General features: G+C 42.5%; 1 pseudogene; it reads right to left on the minus strand.

Annotated features, from left to right (window-relative positions):
* Positions 1–11929: 11929 nt before the first annotated feature.
* LOC138816412 (histone H2A.Z pseudogene) lies at positions 11930–12332 on the minus strand (annotated as a pseudogene).
* Between the last annotated feature and the right edge of the window lie 2223 nt (positions 12333–14555).

Raw genomic sequence — 14555 nt, forward strand, 5'->3', positions numbered from 1 at the left:
AGAGATTAAGAACTTGCCTAAGAGATTTAGAATGCTAAAGCCGATGAGGAATAAGCCTAGTTGATAACTAGTTCCTCAATAACCAAAAATGGTTCCCTAGAGTGGTTTCTGGTACGTTAGTTACTATCATTTGTTCCTTCCATCTGGAATTATTCCTTTTCTTGTCCCAACTGATAATTTGCCTCTGCCTTTTTGGTGCCATGACTGATCAAATAGATTTCAAAATCTCAGCCTACCCTTCTCATTGTGATTAGCAGTGACCACTCAAAAGCCTGGAATCTTTGAATTTCCAGAATTAATCTTCACCTGACATCTAAGCATATTCCTGGCATTAATTGCTGTGACCTAATGACCAAACTTTTTTTTTACACAGTATTCTAATATAGGTAAAGTACATGAATTAGGGAGTATTGTCAGGTATTAGTATGGAAGGAGCAATTACATATTCCAAGTATGGATTATTTATTTTGCGTTTACTAACAATGTTTTTTTGTTTTTTTGGGTTTCTTTGTTTTGGTTTTTTTGCCAGTCTTAAAGTCCTGGGGCTTAAACTCAGGGCTAGGGAATTTTTCCTGAGCTTTTTTTTTTTTTTTCTCTCATGGCTAGCACTCTACCACTTGAGGCACAACGCCACTTCCAGTGTTTCTTTTTCTGTTTATGTGGTACTGAGGAATTGAACCCAGGTTTTCATGCATGGTAGACAATCCCTGTACCATGAAGCCACATTCCCAGAGCTCTAAATGACTTTCGTAAGACAGCATTCCAGTTTCATTCCATAACTATGTATCATAATTTTGGCCAGTTGCTAGAAAAGAACATAGAAAACAATACTAAGTCCAATAAGGCTGAATGGACAATGAATAACTGTCATGGTCTAGGCAGAGCACAGAGGGGTTTACCTCATGGGGCTGTTTCAACAGGCTGAGCAAGACATTTCCGAACCCACAGCACACCTCAAGAATGAGAGGGCCACCTTGGGTTCCAACCACATGGGGACACCGGGTCACCTCTTCCAGCAGCCATTCAACGAGTTCCTGAGAGAGAGAGAGAGAGAGAGAGAGAGAGAGAGAGAGAGAGAGAGAGAGAGAGAGAGAGAGAGAGAGAGAGAGAGAGAGAGAGACAGAGAGACAGAGAGACAGAGAGACAGAGAGAGAGAGAGAGAGAGGGAGAGAGAGAGAGAGAGAGAGAGAGAGAGAGAGAGAGAGAGAGAGAGAGAGAGAGAGAGAGAGAGAGAGAGAGAGAGTCAAAATTACAATTAAGCAGGGTGCCGGTGGCTCAGGATTATAATCCTAACTAAACAAGAGGCAGAGATATGATGAATATGGTTCATAGCCAGCACCGGCAGGAACGTCCATGAGACTCTTATCTCCAAAGAACCACAAGAAAACTGGAAGTGGCACTGTGGCTTAAGTGGTAGAGCACTAGTCTTGAGCTGAGGAGCTCCAGGACAGCATCCAGGCCCAGAGTTCAGGCCCCATGACTGACAAGAAGTGGACTTCCCACCACAAGAAGTGGACTGAATACCACACATTCTCCTAGGGACCATGGCAGAGAAGTCAGGCTGAGCTTCCTCTCAACTGGAGGTCATGAGTTGGTCATCTGGCTTCTCCGTGCCTCACTTTCCCCAGCTACAAAACTGAACACATTGAAGGATCCCCTTCCTTGTGGGAATAGGGTAAGGAAGAAAGAGAACCATGTTTGTTTCATAATCCCATACATGTCACACGACTAATAACAGGCCCCATCTGAGCCCTTTCCAGGTTATCTTCTTGACATATGCTCACAGAATTGCCAAGAACCTTATCTGACAGCCACTCCCTCTGTGCCTGGACCTGCTTTATAGATCCCCCTGTATTGATCCCTTGTTTCCTCACAACTCTCCTGGGAGAAGACTGTGGTACAATGGTGGAGGCCCACCCAGATTTCTACAGCTGCTGTAGACTAAGAGTTTGGGGCAATCATCTAAACCGATGACTGAGCATGGTGCTATATGTCTACCATCCAAACTGGTGGCTCATGCTTGTCACAGATATGAGGGCCATGATCCAGCCCAGCCTGAGCACGTATTGAGTCTCTATCTTGGAAATGCCCAAGACAGAAGGGCTTGGTCTGCATGGTAGAAGACCTGACTGGCAAGCTGAAGGCCTTGAATTTAAACTCTAATACACCAAAAAGAACCAGAGTCCTGGTGCCAGAGGCTCATGCGTATAATCCTAGCTACTCAGGAGGCTGAGATCTGAAGATCACAGCACAAGATTTAAAATAGGTTTGGACTCACCCATCAGACGTCATGATGAGAAAACCTGGAGTCAGGCCTATGCTGGTGCACTCCATACTAGAAGGGCTCACATCCTTACTAAGTGCTGTCAATGCTCTCTGGCCCCCTGGGAAGCCAACCCCTGCGTGTCCCACTCCGAGATCCTCCCAAGCTCCCACTACCACCAATCAGGCCCAAAGGAGTAGACAGCTCCAGGGCACACATGTCCCTTGATCTTGTAATTTAACAGTGCTGAGTCCCCTTCAAGTGCCTCACACATCCAGGCCCCCAGACCTCAGCCACAAAACCCATGCATCCCCCAAATATAGCAGGCAGAAGTTACCAAATGACCCAACCTCCTTATTACAACCCACTTCTACACAGACACACAGAGACACACACACACACACACACACACATGCAAACACACACACACACACACACACACACACACACACACACACACACACACACACACACACCACAAATCCAGACCAGTGACAGAACACTAGTCCATGCAGCACCTGCAATTTTCTAAATGATCACTCACCTGAGCAGAGTCAGGCTGTACAAGGAGGAAGATGATATCTCTCTCTCTCCTCTCTCTCCCTCCCCCCCTCTCTCTCTCTCTCTCTCTCTCTCTCTCTCTCTCTCTCTCTCTCTCTCTCTCTCTCTCTCTCTCTCTCTCTCTCTCTCTCTCTCTCTCTCTCTCTCATGAACACACACAGACACACAGACACACACACAGATTCAAAGCGGTGCCTCTCCAGAGTTTGTTGGTCTGCTGAGAGACACTGGTGCCTGCCTAATCATTGGTCTTGCTGATGTTCTGGCACAGACCTGTGAGTTCCCTATCCTCGGGTTGAAGTGGTGGGAGCTGGAGCCCACAGTTGGAATCCTGGTCCTGCCACCTCCAAATGGCAGGAGAACCTAAGAAACTCATTCTTATCCATATAATTATCAATAGAATGTGATCAATGTCAAGATTGAATAAGTAGTTCTTGAATGATTCTAGGATCAAATTGTACACAATTATATCCTAGGACACTCATCAATTTTAGTTAATGCATCATTAAGCATTTAAACAATCACATTCATTAAATGGAGGCAGAATAAAATAACTAAGTATTGGACATCACATAGCATAAAATGCAATTTTTTCTGCCAGGATTGGGATTTGAACTCATTGTCTGGGTAACTGTTGCACTGTGTGGGAAGGGGAAGCTCACCTCCTTGAAGTAAAGAAATTCAAGTCTCTTCCTTAAGCCTGAATTGGATCCCCAGCACTAAAAAAATCCTATTCATGTACATTTTAAGTATACAATTTATATTCATATGCATATGTTCACTCTATTTTACACTCAGTATAGTTATTCTTTTTTTTTCTTGTGTTGACCATTTATTTTATTGACTATTTTGACACAGAAAACATTGATTACATAGGATATAGGTCTGCATATGTATTCCACTTCATAGCTGACACCCAGGACTTTCACAGAAAAGGAAAACCTGTCAAAATCAGCTTTTTATTCCATGATTCATTGTTTGGGAGTGCTGGCATCTGTACCTGGGGCCTATTTTGACAGGTGGATCTATGGTTGCTCTGATAGCCTGCCAGGCTTCAGCAATGGCAGGTCAGGTCCACTTTGCAGGTGTCATTCAGAACCAGGATAGTCACCCTGCAAAGAAAAAAAATTATAAACCCCTCAGCCCTCTGCAATTCACTATTTTTTGTGATGTCCCAGTTTTTTTTTTCTTCCTGCAAGCCCTCTTGGCCTGGGATCCCAGATTGGCTATGGGTCCAGAGGCTGCAGCCCAGCCAAGGGATATCAAAGCTTAGGCAGTGTTGCCATGATCTGAGTTCAAGCCCCGTGTTGGCAAAAAAAAAAGAAGAAATAAATAAATTAATTAATTAACTAAATAAAAAAAAATAAGCCTCCCGGGTTTGGAATTTCTGCCAGTTATATTTCCTAACCTGGGATTTGAACTCAGGGTCTTGGTAAAACCATACCAATGTGAGGGAAGGTGCAGAGTTGCCAGTAGTTGAATTCAAACCCCATTCCAAGCCTAAGCAAAAATTAAGTCACTGATCTTGGCAGGGGAAGTTAGTTGTGGAGATGGGAGGGAAGAGATAGTAGGGGGGAAACAAAGGAGGAGGCAACAATGCTTAATAGGAAATGTACTCATTATCTTGCTCATGTAAGTGTAACCCCCTGTACATCATTTTTGCAATAAACATAATACAAAAATAAACAATGCCGTGCTCAGAGAAGCACTTTGGGGGTAAGGGAAAGATGTCTGAATAGTTGTACAAAATTCTACACTGCTTTTTGTAAAAATGTTCAGTATGGAAATGAATAAAGCTAACTGCTTTCATTTAAAAAAATGTCACTGTCTTGGAAATGTGGCCAGTATTTCTGCCATTCTGGGATCTGATCTCACATTCCAGTTAACTCTTTTGCACCATGGGTAAAGGCAAAGTTCACTATCCTTGAGGAAAAGATATTCAGGCTAGAGTTCTCAGGGCCTGCAGTAAGGCCCTGCAATGAAAAATTATTTATATACATGTGTAATATATGATACATACTTACATATGTATGTTTATTACATTTTATGATTATTGTCATTGATTTTTATTTTATTTTTATTTAATTCATTTAGACATTGTTTAATGTATTTAATATTATTAAACACATAATATTTTTTACATTTTGAACATCTATTATAAAATTATACACAAAATTTAGGACATTGAATCATTTTTCATTAATAATTTATTAAGTGTGGAAACATGATACATAATTATGCTGATTTTTTCCATCATGGGGCTTGAACTCAGGGCCTGCGCACTGTCCCTCAGCTCTGCAGCTCAAGGTCAGTGCTCTACCCCTTGGGCCCAATGCCACTTCCGACCTTTTCTGCTTATGTGGTGCTCGGGAATTGAACGCAGGGCCTCATGCATGCAAGGCAAGGACTCTACCACTGATCCACCTTCCCAGACCACATGATTCATAATTAAACGGAGGCATTTGTTACAGTCATCACGTGTTTAGATTCTATCCCAAGTATCAGCTTTGCCTTATTCATCTTTGGACAACTTCCTATAGGGATTTATTTAGATGTTTTATACTCAGAGGCCTTTTCTTGAAGATAGGCAAGTTGAGGGATAAAATACTAAGCGTGAAGCTGGGAATGTGGCTTAGAGGTACAGAGCTTGCTCAGCATGCATGAATGCAGGGTTTGAATCCTCAGTGCCACATACTCCCAAAAAGCCAGAAGCTGTGGAATGGCTCAGGTGGTAGAGTGCTGGCCTTGAGAAAAAGAAGCTCCAAAACAGTACCCAGGCCCTACATTCAAGCCCCAGAACTGGCAAAAACAATAAGCCAGTTGCTGTGGCTCACATAGAGAACCCTAGCTTCTCAGGAGGCTGAGATCTCAAGACCACAGTTAAAAGACAGCCTAGGCAAGGAAAGCCTGTTATAATCTTATCTCCAATGAACCACCAAAAGACCCCACATAGCGCTGTGGCTCAAGTGGTAGAGTGTTCACCTTGAGCTGAAGGGTTTAGGGATAGTGCCCAGGCTTGAGTTCAAGATACACAACGGGAAAAAAGTGGGATTAATCAAAGTACTTTTCCTATTTGTTAATTATGAGAACATTTTCTGGAAAATGAACACTGGTGTACACCAGAATTAAAGTCAGAGCTCAATGTTCAAGTATAGAAGATCCATAAGCCCAGCCTGACTCTAGCATTATAACCTTGTGTGCTACAGGGTTCTGAAAGGTCCAATGTTGAAAGGCTTAATATGCTCCCCAATCCCTTTGTGATGAGCAGTTGACTTGTATTCTCAATGTCATTACAGTTCTGAACCTAGCAGAGCACCAGAAAGCTCATAATCGTCATCCTACATTAGGAGGCTGAGGTCTGAGGATCACAGGGTGAAGCCAGCCAGGGCAGGAAAGTCTATGATGCTCCACTTCACCACGGACAAAGCAGAAAGGGACTCGTGGTAGAGCGCCTAGCCTGACTCAAAGGAGCCCAGGAACAGAGCCTAGATCCCAATTCAAGCCCAAAGACCTGCAAAACATTTAAAGCAAAGGACAGAAAAAGAAGGAAAAAAGGCAGTAACTCCCTTTGGGTTTGATCAATCTATTTCTATCTTGGAAGCTCCTGAAGATCTAGCAGGACAAGCAGTAAAGAAGGACATGGACTAGGAGAGGAGGCTGAGTTCAAGATTCAAGTGTAGCAGATCCATCTGCCTAGCCACTCATGTAAAGATTATAATCATCCTGTGTCCTCCAGTGGGCTTCTGAAAGGTCACATGTTCAAGAACTTCCTGGGTTTCGCTTGGTGTTGAGAAGTTACTCGCACTCTAAATGTTCTTACCAGTTCTCAAGCTATAGAATGCAGGGAAAGAAACATCATTGACCCACCCTGGGTATAAAGAAGTTCTCAGGATCCAAGACCTAGCCCTGTTAGCAGGAAGAATTCCAATGTAACTCTGTATTTGAAGGACAGAAAAACAGTTTCAAAAAACCAGGCTAGATGCAGAGACCTAGGCCTGCAGGATTAGGAGGCAGAATGTAAACACTCAACAAGGAAGTGAGCTACAAAACCACTTCATTCATTCCAGGCACAGCCAGCATTGGGGAGAAAACCTGAAACATTTGTTAGAGTTACACATGGTCAGGCTTTTCTCAGCCTCTTCAAACAATGACTAATTATCCTTCCTCCCTCAGGTGAAGGGAGCCTCAGGCTATCTTTAGATTACCAATAGAGAGCCAGTTCAGTGGAGGAGAGGGGAGGAACAGAGTAGAAAACCCTGCTCTTTGGTCTTAGGGAGTAGGTTCTTTACTCTCCATCTGTCAGATGTGAAGGCCCTTCTACCTCTGCCAGTCCATTCTACTTCCTTCATTCTCCACATCATTAATGTAAATCCCCAGTCCAAAGAGAGGCAGAGACCTTTCTCTTCTGCCTCCAAGTGCTTAGTTAGAACCTGACTCTGCCCTCTTGCCTCTGGGGCCCTCCACTGCCTGAGAAGTGGGAGAGAGACAGTTTTCCTGCCCTGTGGTGATGTGAAGGCAATGCTGGTGTCCTGGCACACTGCAAAAGGCCTCCTGATTGGGAAGTGTTCCCTTCTTTCCTACTTATATCTAAGACCAGATTCATCTCTCTCTCTCTCTCTCTCTCTCTCTCTCTCTCTCTCTCTCTCTCTCTCTCTCTCTCTCTCTCTCTCTCTCTCTCTCTCTCTCTCTCTCTCTCTCTCTCTCTCTCTCTCTCTCTCTCTCTCTTTCTGTCTCTGTCTCTCCCTACCTACCTACCTACCTTTCTGGTATCTCTTTGCCTTGGGCTGAACACAAGGCCTGAGCACTGTCTTTAGCAATCTGCTACTTGAGTCACAGCACCAAATCTGGCTTTTGCTGTGTAAGTTCTACTGAAGAATCAAACCCAGGGCTTCTTGCATGCTAGGCAAACACTCTCTCACTAATCCATATTCCCAGCACCCTCATCTTTTCTTTAATGGTTGTTTTTACATAAGTAGGCTCCCATTTTTCATCCCTAACTTTATTTTTCTGAATACCTGTTAAAATTATGAACCCTGACTTCTCTTCCCCTGGCTGATTTGTGACTGTTCCTACATTGGCCTCGTAATGAAATATAAATAAAGGCTGATGAGAGCTTAAGTGTGCATCATGTAAGGATGCAGGAGTGGAACCCTGGAAAAGAAAAGCGATGGGCCTGAAATGAAGAGAATGATGCAGTAGTGCAATGAGCATATCTGAAAAATAAATCAGTAAGTAAAAGAAGCATTGCATATGGTCTGTTCGCACTCAGTTAGGTAATACACACATAAGACGGTAAGGCACTGATAAATAACTTGGCGTTTTCTTTTTGAATTTTTGTTGTGGTCATCCCAGAGCTTAAACTCTGGGCCCTATGCCTTCCTTTGTTGTTTTACTCAAGGCTGAGGCTTTACCACTGCCACAGCTCCACTTCCAGTCTTCTGGTGGATAATTGGACATAAGCGCCTCCCAGGCTTTCCTACTTGGTCAGGCATGTATCTCCTGCTCAGCTTTCTCTCAAAGATAGAGCTCTACCCTCTGGGTCACTGCTCCTCTTCTGGTTTTCCGGTGGTTTATTGGAGATAAGAAGCTCACAGACTTTCCTGCTCATGCTGGATTTGAACGGCGATTTCCTGAGGAGGATTTAAGAGGGTTTCCTTAGGGATTCACTGAGGCACTGCTTCACACAAACTTTTAGTCTAAATCTCGAGAGATACTAGAGAAAAACAGAAACAGGAAGATGCTTCTCATGTGTTCTAAATACTTAATGTTGTAGACACAAAACAGTCATACTTATTAGGTCATTATGTAGACAAAAGGAGCAATGCAGACAGTATGAGGATCGCTGCAGCTTTCAGTCCTCTCGTCCTGAGACAGTAAATTCACTGCAGCTCAACACTAAGTGACAGAACTGGCATGTCCTATAGACATTTACTTCCAAATCCTAGGACACTTATTTCTCACTTTTGTCTTTAAACCTGTGACCAGAGGGGAAGATGAGGAGAGAAAATCATTCTCAGAGAAAGCAGCTGTAAAGAACATTGGGTAGTTTACTTATAACTTAAAACCATTGGAATAACCCTGTTAAGAAGTCAGTTGTCCAGAGTGAAAAATGAAGAAGAAAGGCAGGTGCCAGTGGCTGCTGACTGTATTCCCAGCTCCTTAGGAGGCTAAGTTGTACAGAATCTTAGTTTGAATCCAGCCAGTGTAGGAAAGTTCATGATACTGTTTTATCTATGAGATCAGAGAAAAACCCAGAACTGGGGCTCTGACTCAATTTTAGTGGGCTACATCTGAGCAAAAGGAGCTCAGAGACAATGGCTTGGGTTAACGTCCAACCCCAGGACCTGCCCCCACCCCCAAAAAAAAGACCGTGTAGGTCCATGTCTTTGTGTATGGATGGATGTATTCATATAGGTTAATCTCTAGAGTAGCTATGATGAATGGCAATGAACTAGGAAATTTGTTTTCAATACAATGATTTCATAGTACAGAGAGGGCTTTCAAGACATTGCATGTTCTGGGGCTCCCCTCACTGTGCCCAGTGTAGCCTGAGGTTTTCTCTGCATCCCAGGCCTTTTGGAAGAAGTCTCTCTCATTGTCTGGACAGGCAGACTAAAGGCCTCACTCCTGTACAGCTGTGTAACAAGCAACCCCATCTGGGTCAATTAGTGAGGATGAATTTGGGCAGTAGAAAAAGGCCTCTTTGTACCCCAAGATATCTCTTTCCCCAGTGCTCTATTTGACAGCAAAACTTCATTTGTGCCACCTCCCTTGGCAGGCCAAGTTCTCTGCACTTATCATGCCTTTGTGAAACTATATTCCGGTGTTCAGATAGAGTGCTAATATAATTCAGGAGTCCTTGTGGCAGACAACTAGGGCACTGAACCTAATGAAATGTTTCATTGCTGGCGATGATGGGCCTATGATGCCTCTCCTAGGTTTCTGGAAGCTTGGGAAATCCAAGCACATGTCTGATATCACAAGGCTTCCTGTCTAGGCCTGGTGAAGCTCATCAGGGTTTGAATGATTTGACCTCTCCTAGTTGGACCCTGGGTGGGTAGGTTTTGGGGTTGAACACAGGGCCTGGGGGCTGAACATGAGCTCAGTGCAGAAGCCCAGTGCTCTACTATTTGATGTCATAGCTTCACTTCTGGTCTGTGTGTGTGTGTGTGTGTGTGTGTGTGTGTGTGTGTGTGTGTGTGTGTGTGTGTGTGTGTCTGTGTGTGTGTGTGTGTGTGTGTGTGTGTGTGTGTGTGTATGCATACACTAGTCTTGGAGATTGAACTCAGGACCTGAGCAGTGTACTAATTTCTCTTGTACAAGGATCTCTCTCACCCACTTGAGCCACAAAGCCACTTCAGGCTTTTTTCTATTGATGTGGCACTAAGAAATCAAGCCCAGGTCTTCATACATTCAAAGCACTCTACCCCTCGGGCACATTCCTAGCCCTCTACTTCAGGTTTGTTAGTTTGTTTCTGTCTTTTTCTTGTTGTTGTTGTTGTCTGCTGTAGCAGTTAAATTCTGGACCTTGGTGCTGTCCCTGAGCTCTTCAGCTCTAGTCTTGTGCTCTACAACTTTAGCCACAGCACCACTTCTGGTTCTTGGTGGTTCATTGGAGTTAAGTGTCTCAAGGACTTTCCTGCCCAGACTTGCTTTGAACCATGATCCTCAGATCTCATCCTCCTGAGTAGCTAGGATGACAGGCATGAGACACAAGCACCAAGCTTCCACTTCACGTTTCTTAGTGGACAATTGCAGATAATAGTCTCATGGGACCTCTTGTGTCTGGGATATTTTGGAACCCAGATCCTCAGGTCTCAGCTTCCTGAAAAGGCAGCATGACAGACCTCAGCTATAGACCCCTAGACTGTGGCACTCTGCTGGAAGGGGATCCTTGTCTCCACGTGGTGGAGGGCTATCCATAAACCCAGAGGTAAGTGTCAGTGCCTAGGCCCCGATTTCAAGGTTCATAACTGAGAAAAAAACAGAACAAAATTTTCTGCATGAGAGAACTCACTAGTCTTCAGTAATACACATTTTTGTCCCTGCCATGGGGACACATATGAGCCTCAATATTCTTTTTTATTAAATCAAACTTCTTTTCTTTATTGTGAAAATACCATACAGAGGCGTTACATTTACATCGGCAAAGTATTGAGTACATTTCTTGTCAATCATTGTTGCCTCCTCCTTTGTTTCCTCTTCCCATCCTTTCTCCTTCCTCCCCCCCACCAAAGTTGTAAAGTTCGTTTTTAGACATAATGAATTGTACATCTCATTGTGGCAATGGGTCCACCTGTATCCTTATTTAAAAGATTTGCTTTATCCCTTCCCTTCCACAAATTATACCAACATCAAAAACAGTGAAAACAGGGGTTATACTGTGGAGGAGAAAACTACAAAGCAACAAATAAATCATCTTATAAATATGTTAGAAACAATTCCATTAAAAAAAAACATGTGAATCCTTATGTTGGGGTTCATTTTACCTAACACCAACGTATCTGACATTTTCTGCTTGTCTCAGGCATATACTAGTTATTGCAAATAAGGGAAACCATGGGACCTATGTTTCTCTGGGCTTGTCTTACTTCACTTAATATAATTTTTTCGAAATCTTTCCATATCCTAACAAATGGGCAATGTCATAGAATTCCATTATATATATATATATATATATATATATATATATATATATATATCACATTTTTCACATTTTTCACATTTTTCACATTTTTTTGGGATATGACCTTTATTGAGCTTATCCACTGCAGTGGAAATAATGTCTGTTCAAAACCAAATGTTGTTACTATAACTTCTGCATCACAATTAAAATCCAAACAGTTTTTTAAAAAGTTAATCAAAACCCACTACTTCAGAGTCAATAGCTTCTTTGAAGCCACAGTAACACTTAAATATGGTTAAGACTCGAATGCAGAAATTTGGTTGGTTGGAAAGATAATTAAACTTTCAACCTGCTCAAATAGAATTACAAAGAGGCAGAATTGTGTTTTTTCACAGAGATACAGTCCACTGGATTCACCAACACTGGACAGCTGTTAAGAGTATTTAGAGTCCTGAGATAACAAGGAAACCAGGCATCCTTTAGAGAGTCTTCTGTTGTCCTTTCTTCCCAATAAGAGACTTGTGGATGTGGGGGATGACACCACTACCAGCAATGGTAGCCTTGATGAGAGAGTCCAATTCTTCATCTCCACGAATAACAAGTTGCAAGTGACAAGAGGTAATAAGCTTTACCTTTAAATCTTTTGATGCATTTCCTACCAACTCAAGTTCCTCCGCAGTGAGGTACTCCAGGATGGCTGTGCTGTACATAGCGACGGTCGCTCCCACACTTACGTGGCTGGTTGTCCTAGAATTCAGATGTCGATGAATTCGGCCAACTGGGAACTGCAAGCCGGCTCTCTGCGAGCAGAAAACCACCTTTGTCTTGGTCTTTCTGGAGTCCTTCCCAGCCTTACCACCAGCCATCTCGAATTCTGCTGAAGCTCACGCAAGCAAGGCAGCGAAAAGGCTATTCGGAGGCATGGCGAGGCCTCGGACACCTACTCCGTCGTCGCACAGTGATTCAAACTCATTTTTCACATTTTTTGTCTGCAAAATCATCTCAGTTTTGGAGTTCTTACATAGACCAGTGCTGTGAAGGACACAGCCCATGACACTCTTTGCATGACTCAGCACACAGCACCAAATGCAGGACTCAGCGCACTGCACCCTGTAAAGGACTCAGCACATAGCACCTTGTGCAAGACTCAGAACAGAACACCCTGTGAAGGGCTCAGCACATAGCTCTATTCCACAAATTGTTGATAGAATTAGGATGGTTTCATCAGTATCACCATTCACAAACCACACAAGATCACATCTAATGGTTTAGAAGGGTGTTTTTTTGAGGGGTGTTACCCATGGGGCTTGAACTCAAAGCATGTGCATACTGTTCTAATAACATTTGCTCAGGGCTAGAGCTCTACCACTAGGAGCCACATATCGAAGAGTCTCACAGACTTCCTACCAAGGCTGGGTTTTAAAGCCACCAAACAGCTAGGAAGATGGGGTTAAGCCAGCCAGCAGGGTCTGGTTCCGTGCAGCTGGGTTGCAGTGCTTTACATCTGGCTAAGTCAGGTTAGGTGGCAGCTGTCAGCACCAGACTCCTAGTTTGCTCTGTGATGATGTACTTGAAATCCTGTCCTTATTGCAGTTAGAACATTCTACCTTGTTTTTGGCAGCAGTCCTGGGCCTTGAGTAAGGAGTTAGAAATGTCCCTAAGCGTTGGTGCTCCAGGCTAGCACTCGATTGAAAAACAGCAGAACTTCTCAATTTTCTGTTTATGTGGCACTGAGGAATCCAACCCAATGCTTTGTGCTAACTAGGCAAGCACTCAACCACCGAGCCCCAGGAATAAACGAAGTATAAATAGATAGAGCTTCCTTATACAAATATTATATACCAAAATGAGAGATGTCTGTATATTATTGAATTATAGATAATATTACTACCAATTATTAGGTATTCAATAATGTCTCCATTTAATGACGTGTCCCAGCTGAACAATTAATAAAGCATTAATTAATAATTACTCAATATCCTGTTATTTTTTTCATATATGTACATACATACGTATAATTATATATTTTATAGAATGAGACAAATTAAATTATGCATCGTGCGTTACTACCAGTTATTAGGTATTTAATTATGTCTCCATGTAATTTTTATTCTGTTAATGCTCAATAAAATATTAATCAACTTAATCCAAGTCCTATAATTATTGCGTCTAATTTTATCCCAGAATGATTCACAACTAATGCAATCTGTTTTTCATTTATTGTGTTGACAATTATTTCACCTATGACATTTATTACCTTCATGACATCCTATTACATAGCATATAGATTTTCACACAATTTATACATTCTACCTGTCACCAAGAACTTTCAAAAAAAGGAAAATGTGTCACGCTCGGCTTCTCACTCCAAGATTACATTTTTGGCAGTGCTGGGATCTAAACTCAGGGCCTAGAAGGCTCAGTTCATGAATGGGTAACAGCCAGCACAGCAGCCGCTAGCCAGTGCAGCTGCCAGGCAGTTTTGAGGCCCTGAGATCGAGCCCTGTATGTTGACTTCATATTGCGCTTAGTGTAGTTATTCATTTAATTTTTTGGTTTATACATTTATTTACCATTTATTTTATTGACTGTTATTATACATACAATATTTACTTCATTTATTACATAGGATATAGATTTTCCTATGTATGAAACTTCAGACCTGACACACATGCCTTTCATAGAAAATGAAAGCATGTGACACCATGGGCTCCTTACTCCACGATTCAATTTTTGTGAGTTCTGGCATTTGAACTCACAACCTACAAGGCCTAATTCATGAATGGGTGAGTGTCAACACGCCAGCCTCAGGCATGTAGAGCTGACAAGCAGTTCCTAGCACCTGAGATTGAGCCCTAGGGGTTGACAAAATTAGAACAGATTGACATGCAGATGGTAGTACACAAATAAATATAGATCTTTAAAGAGTGCCAGAGATGTCTATATATTCTTCATTTATATAAATTATACTCCTAGCAATTCTTGGGTATTTATTATGCCTCCATGTAATTAATATTATTGTTTTCATCCTTAATGAAATATTGATTAAATCAACCACAGTTCTGCCTGAAACGATTGCGACCTTGTAATTAATAGTATTCTTTT

Source organism: Dipodomys merriami, unplaced genomic scaffold (assembly GCF_024711535.1).
Source record: "Dipodomys merriami isolate MVZ:Mamm:240054 unplaced genomic scaffold, mDipMer1.0.p SCAF_698, whole genome shotgun sequence".
Classification (NCBI taxonomy): Eukaryota; Metazoa; Chordata; class Mammalia; order Rodentia; family Heteromyidae; genus Dipodomys; species Dipodomys merriami.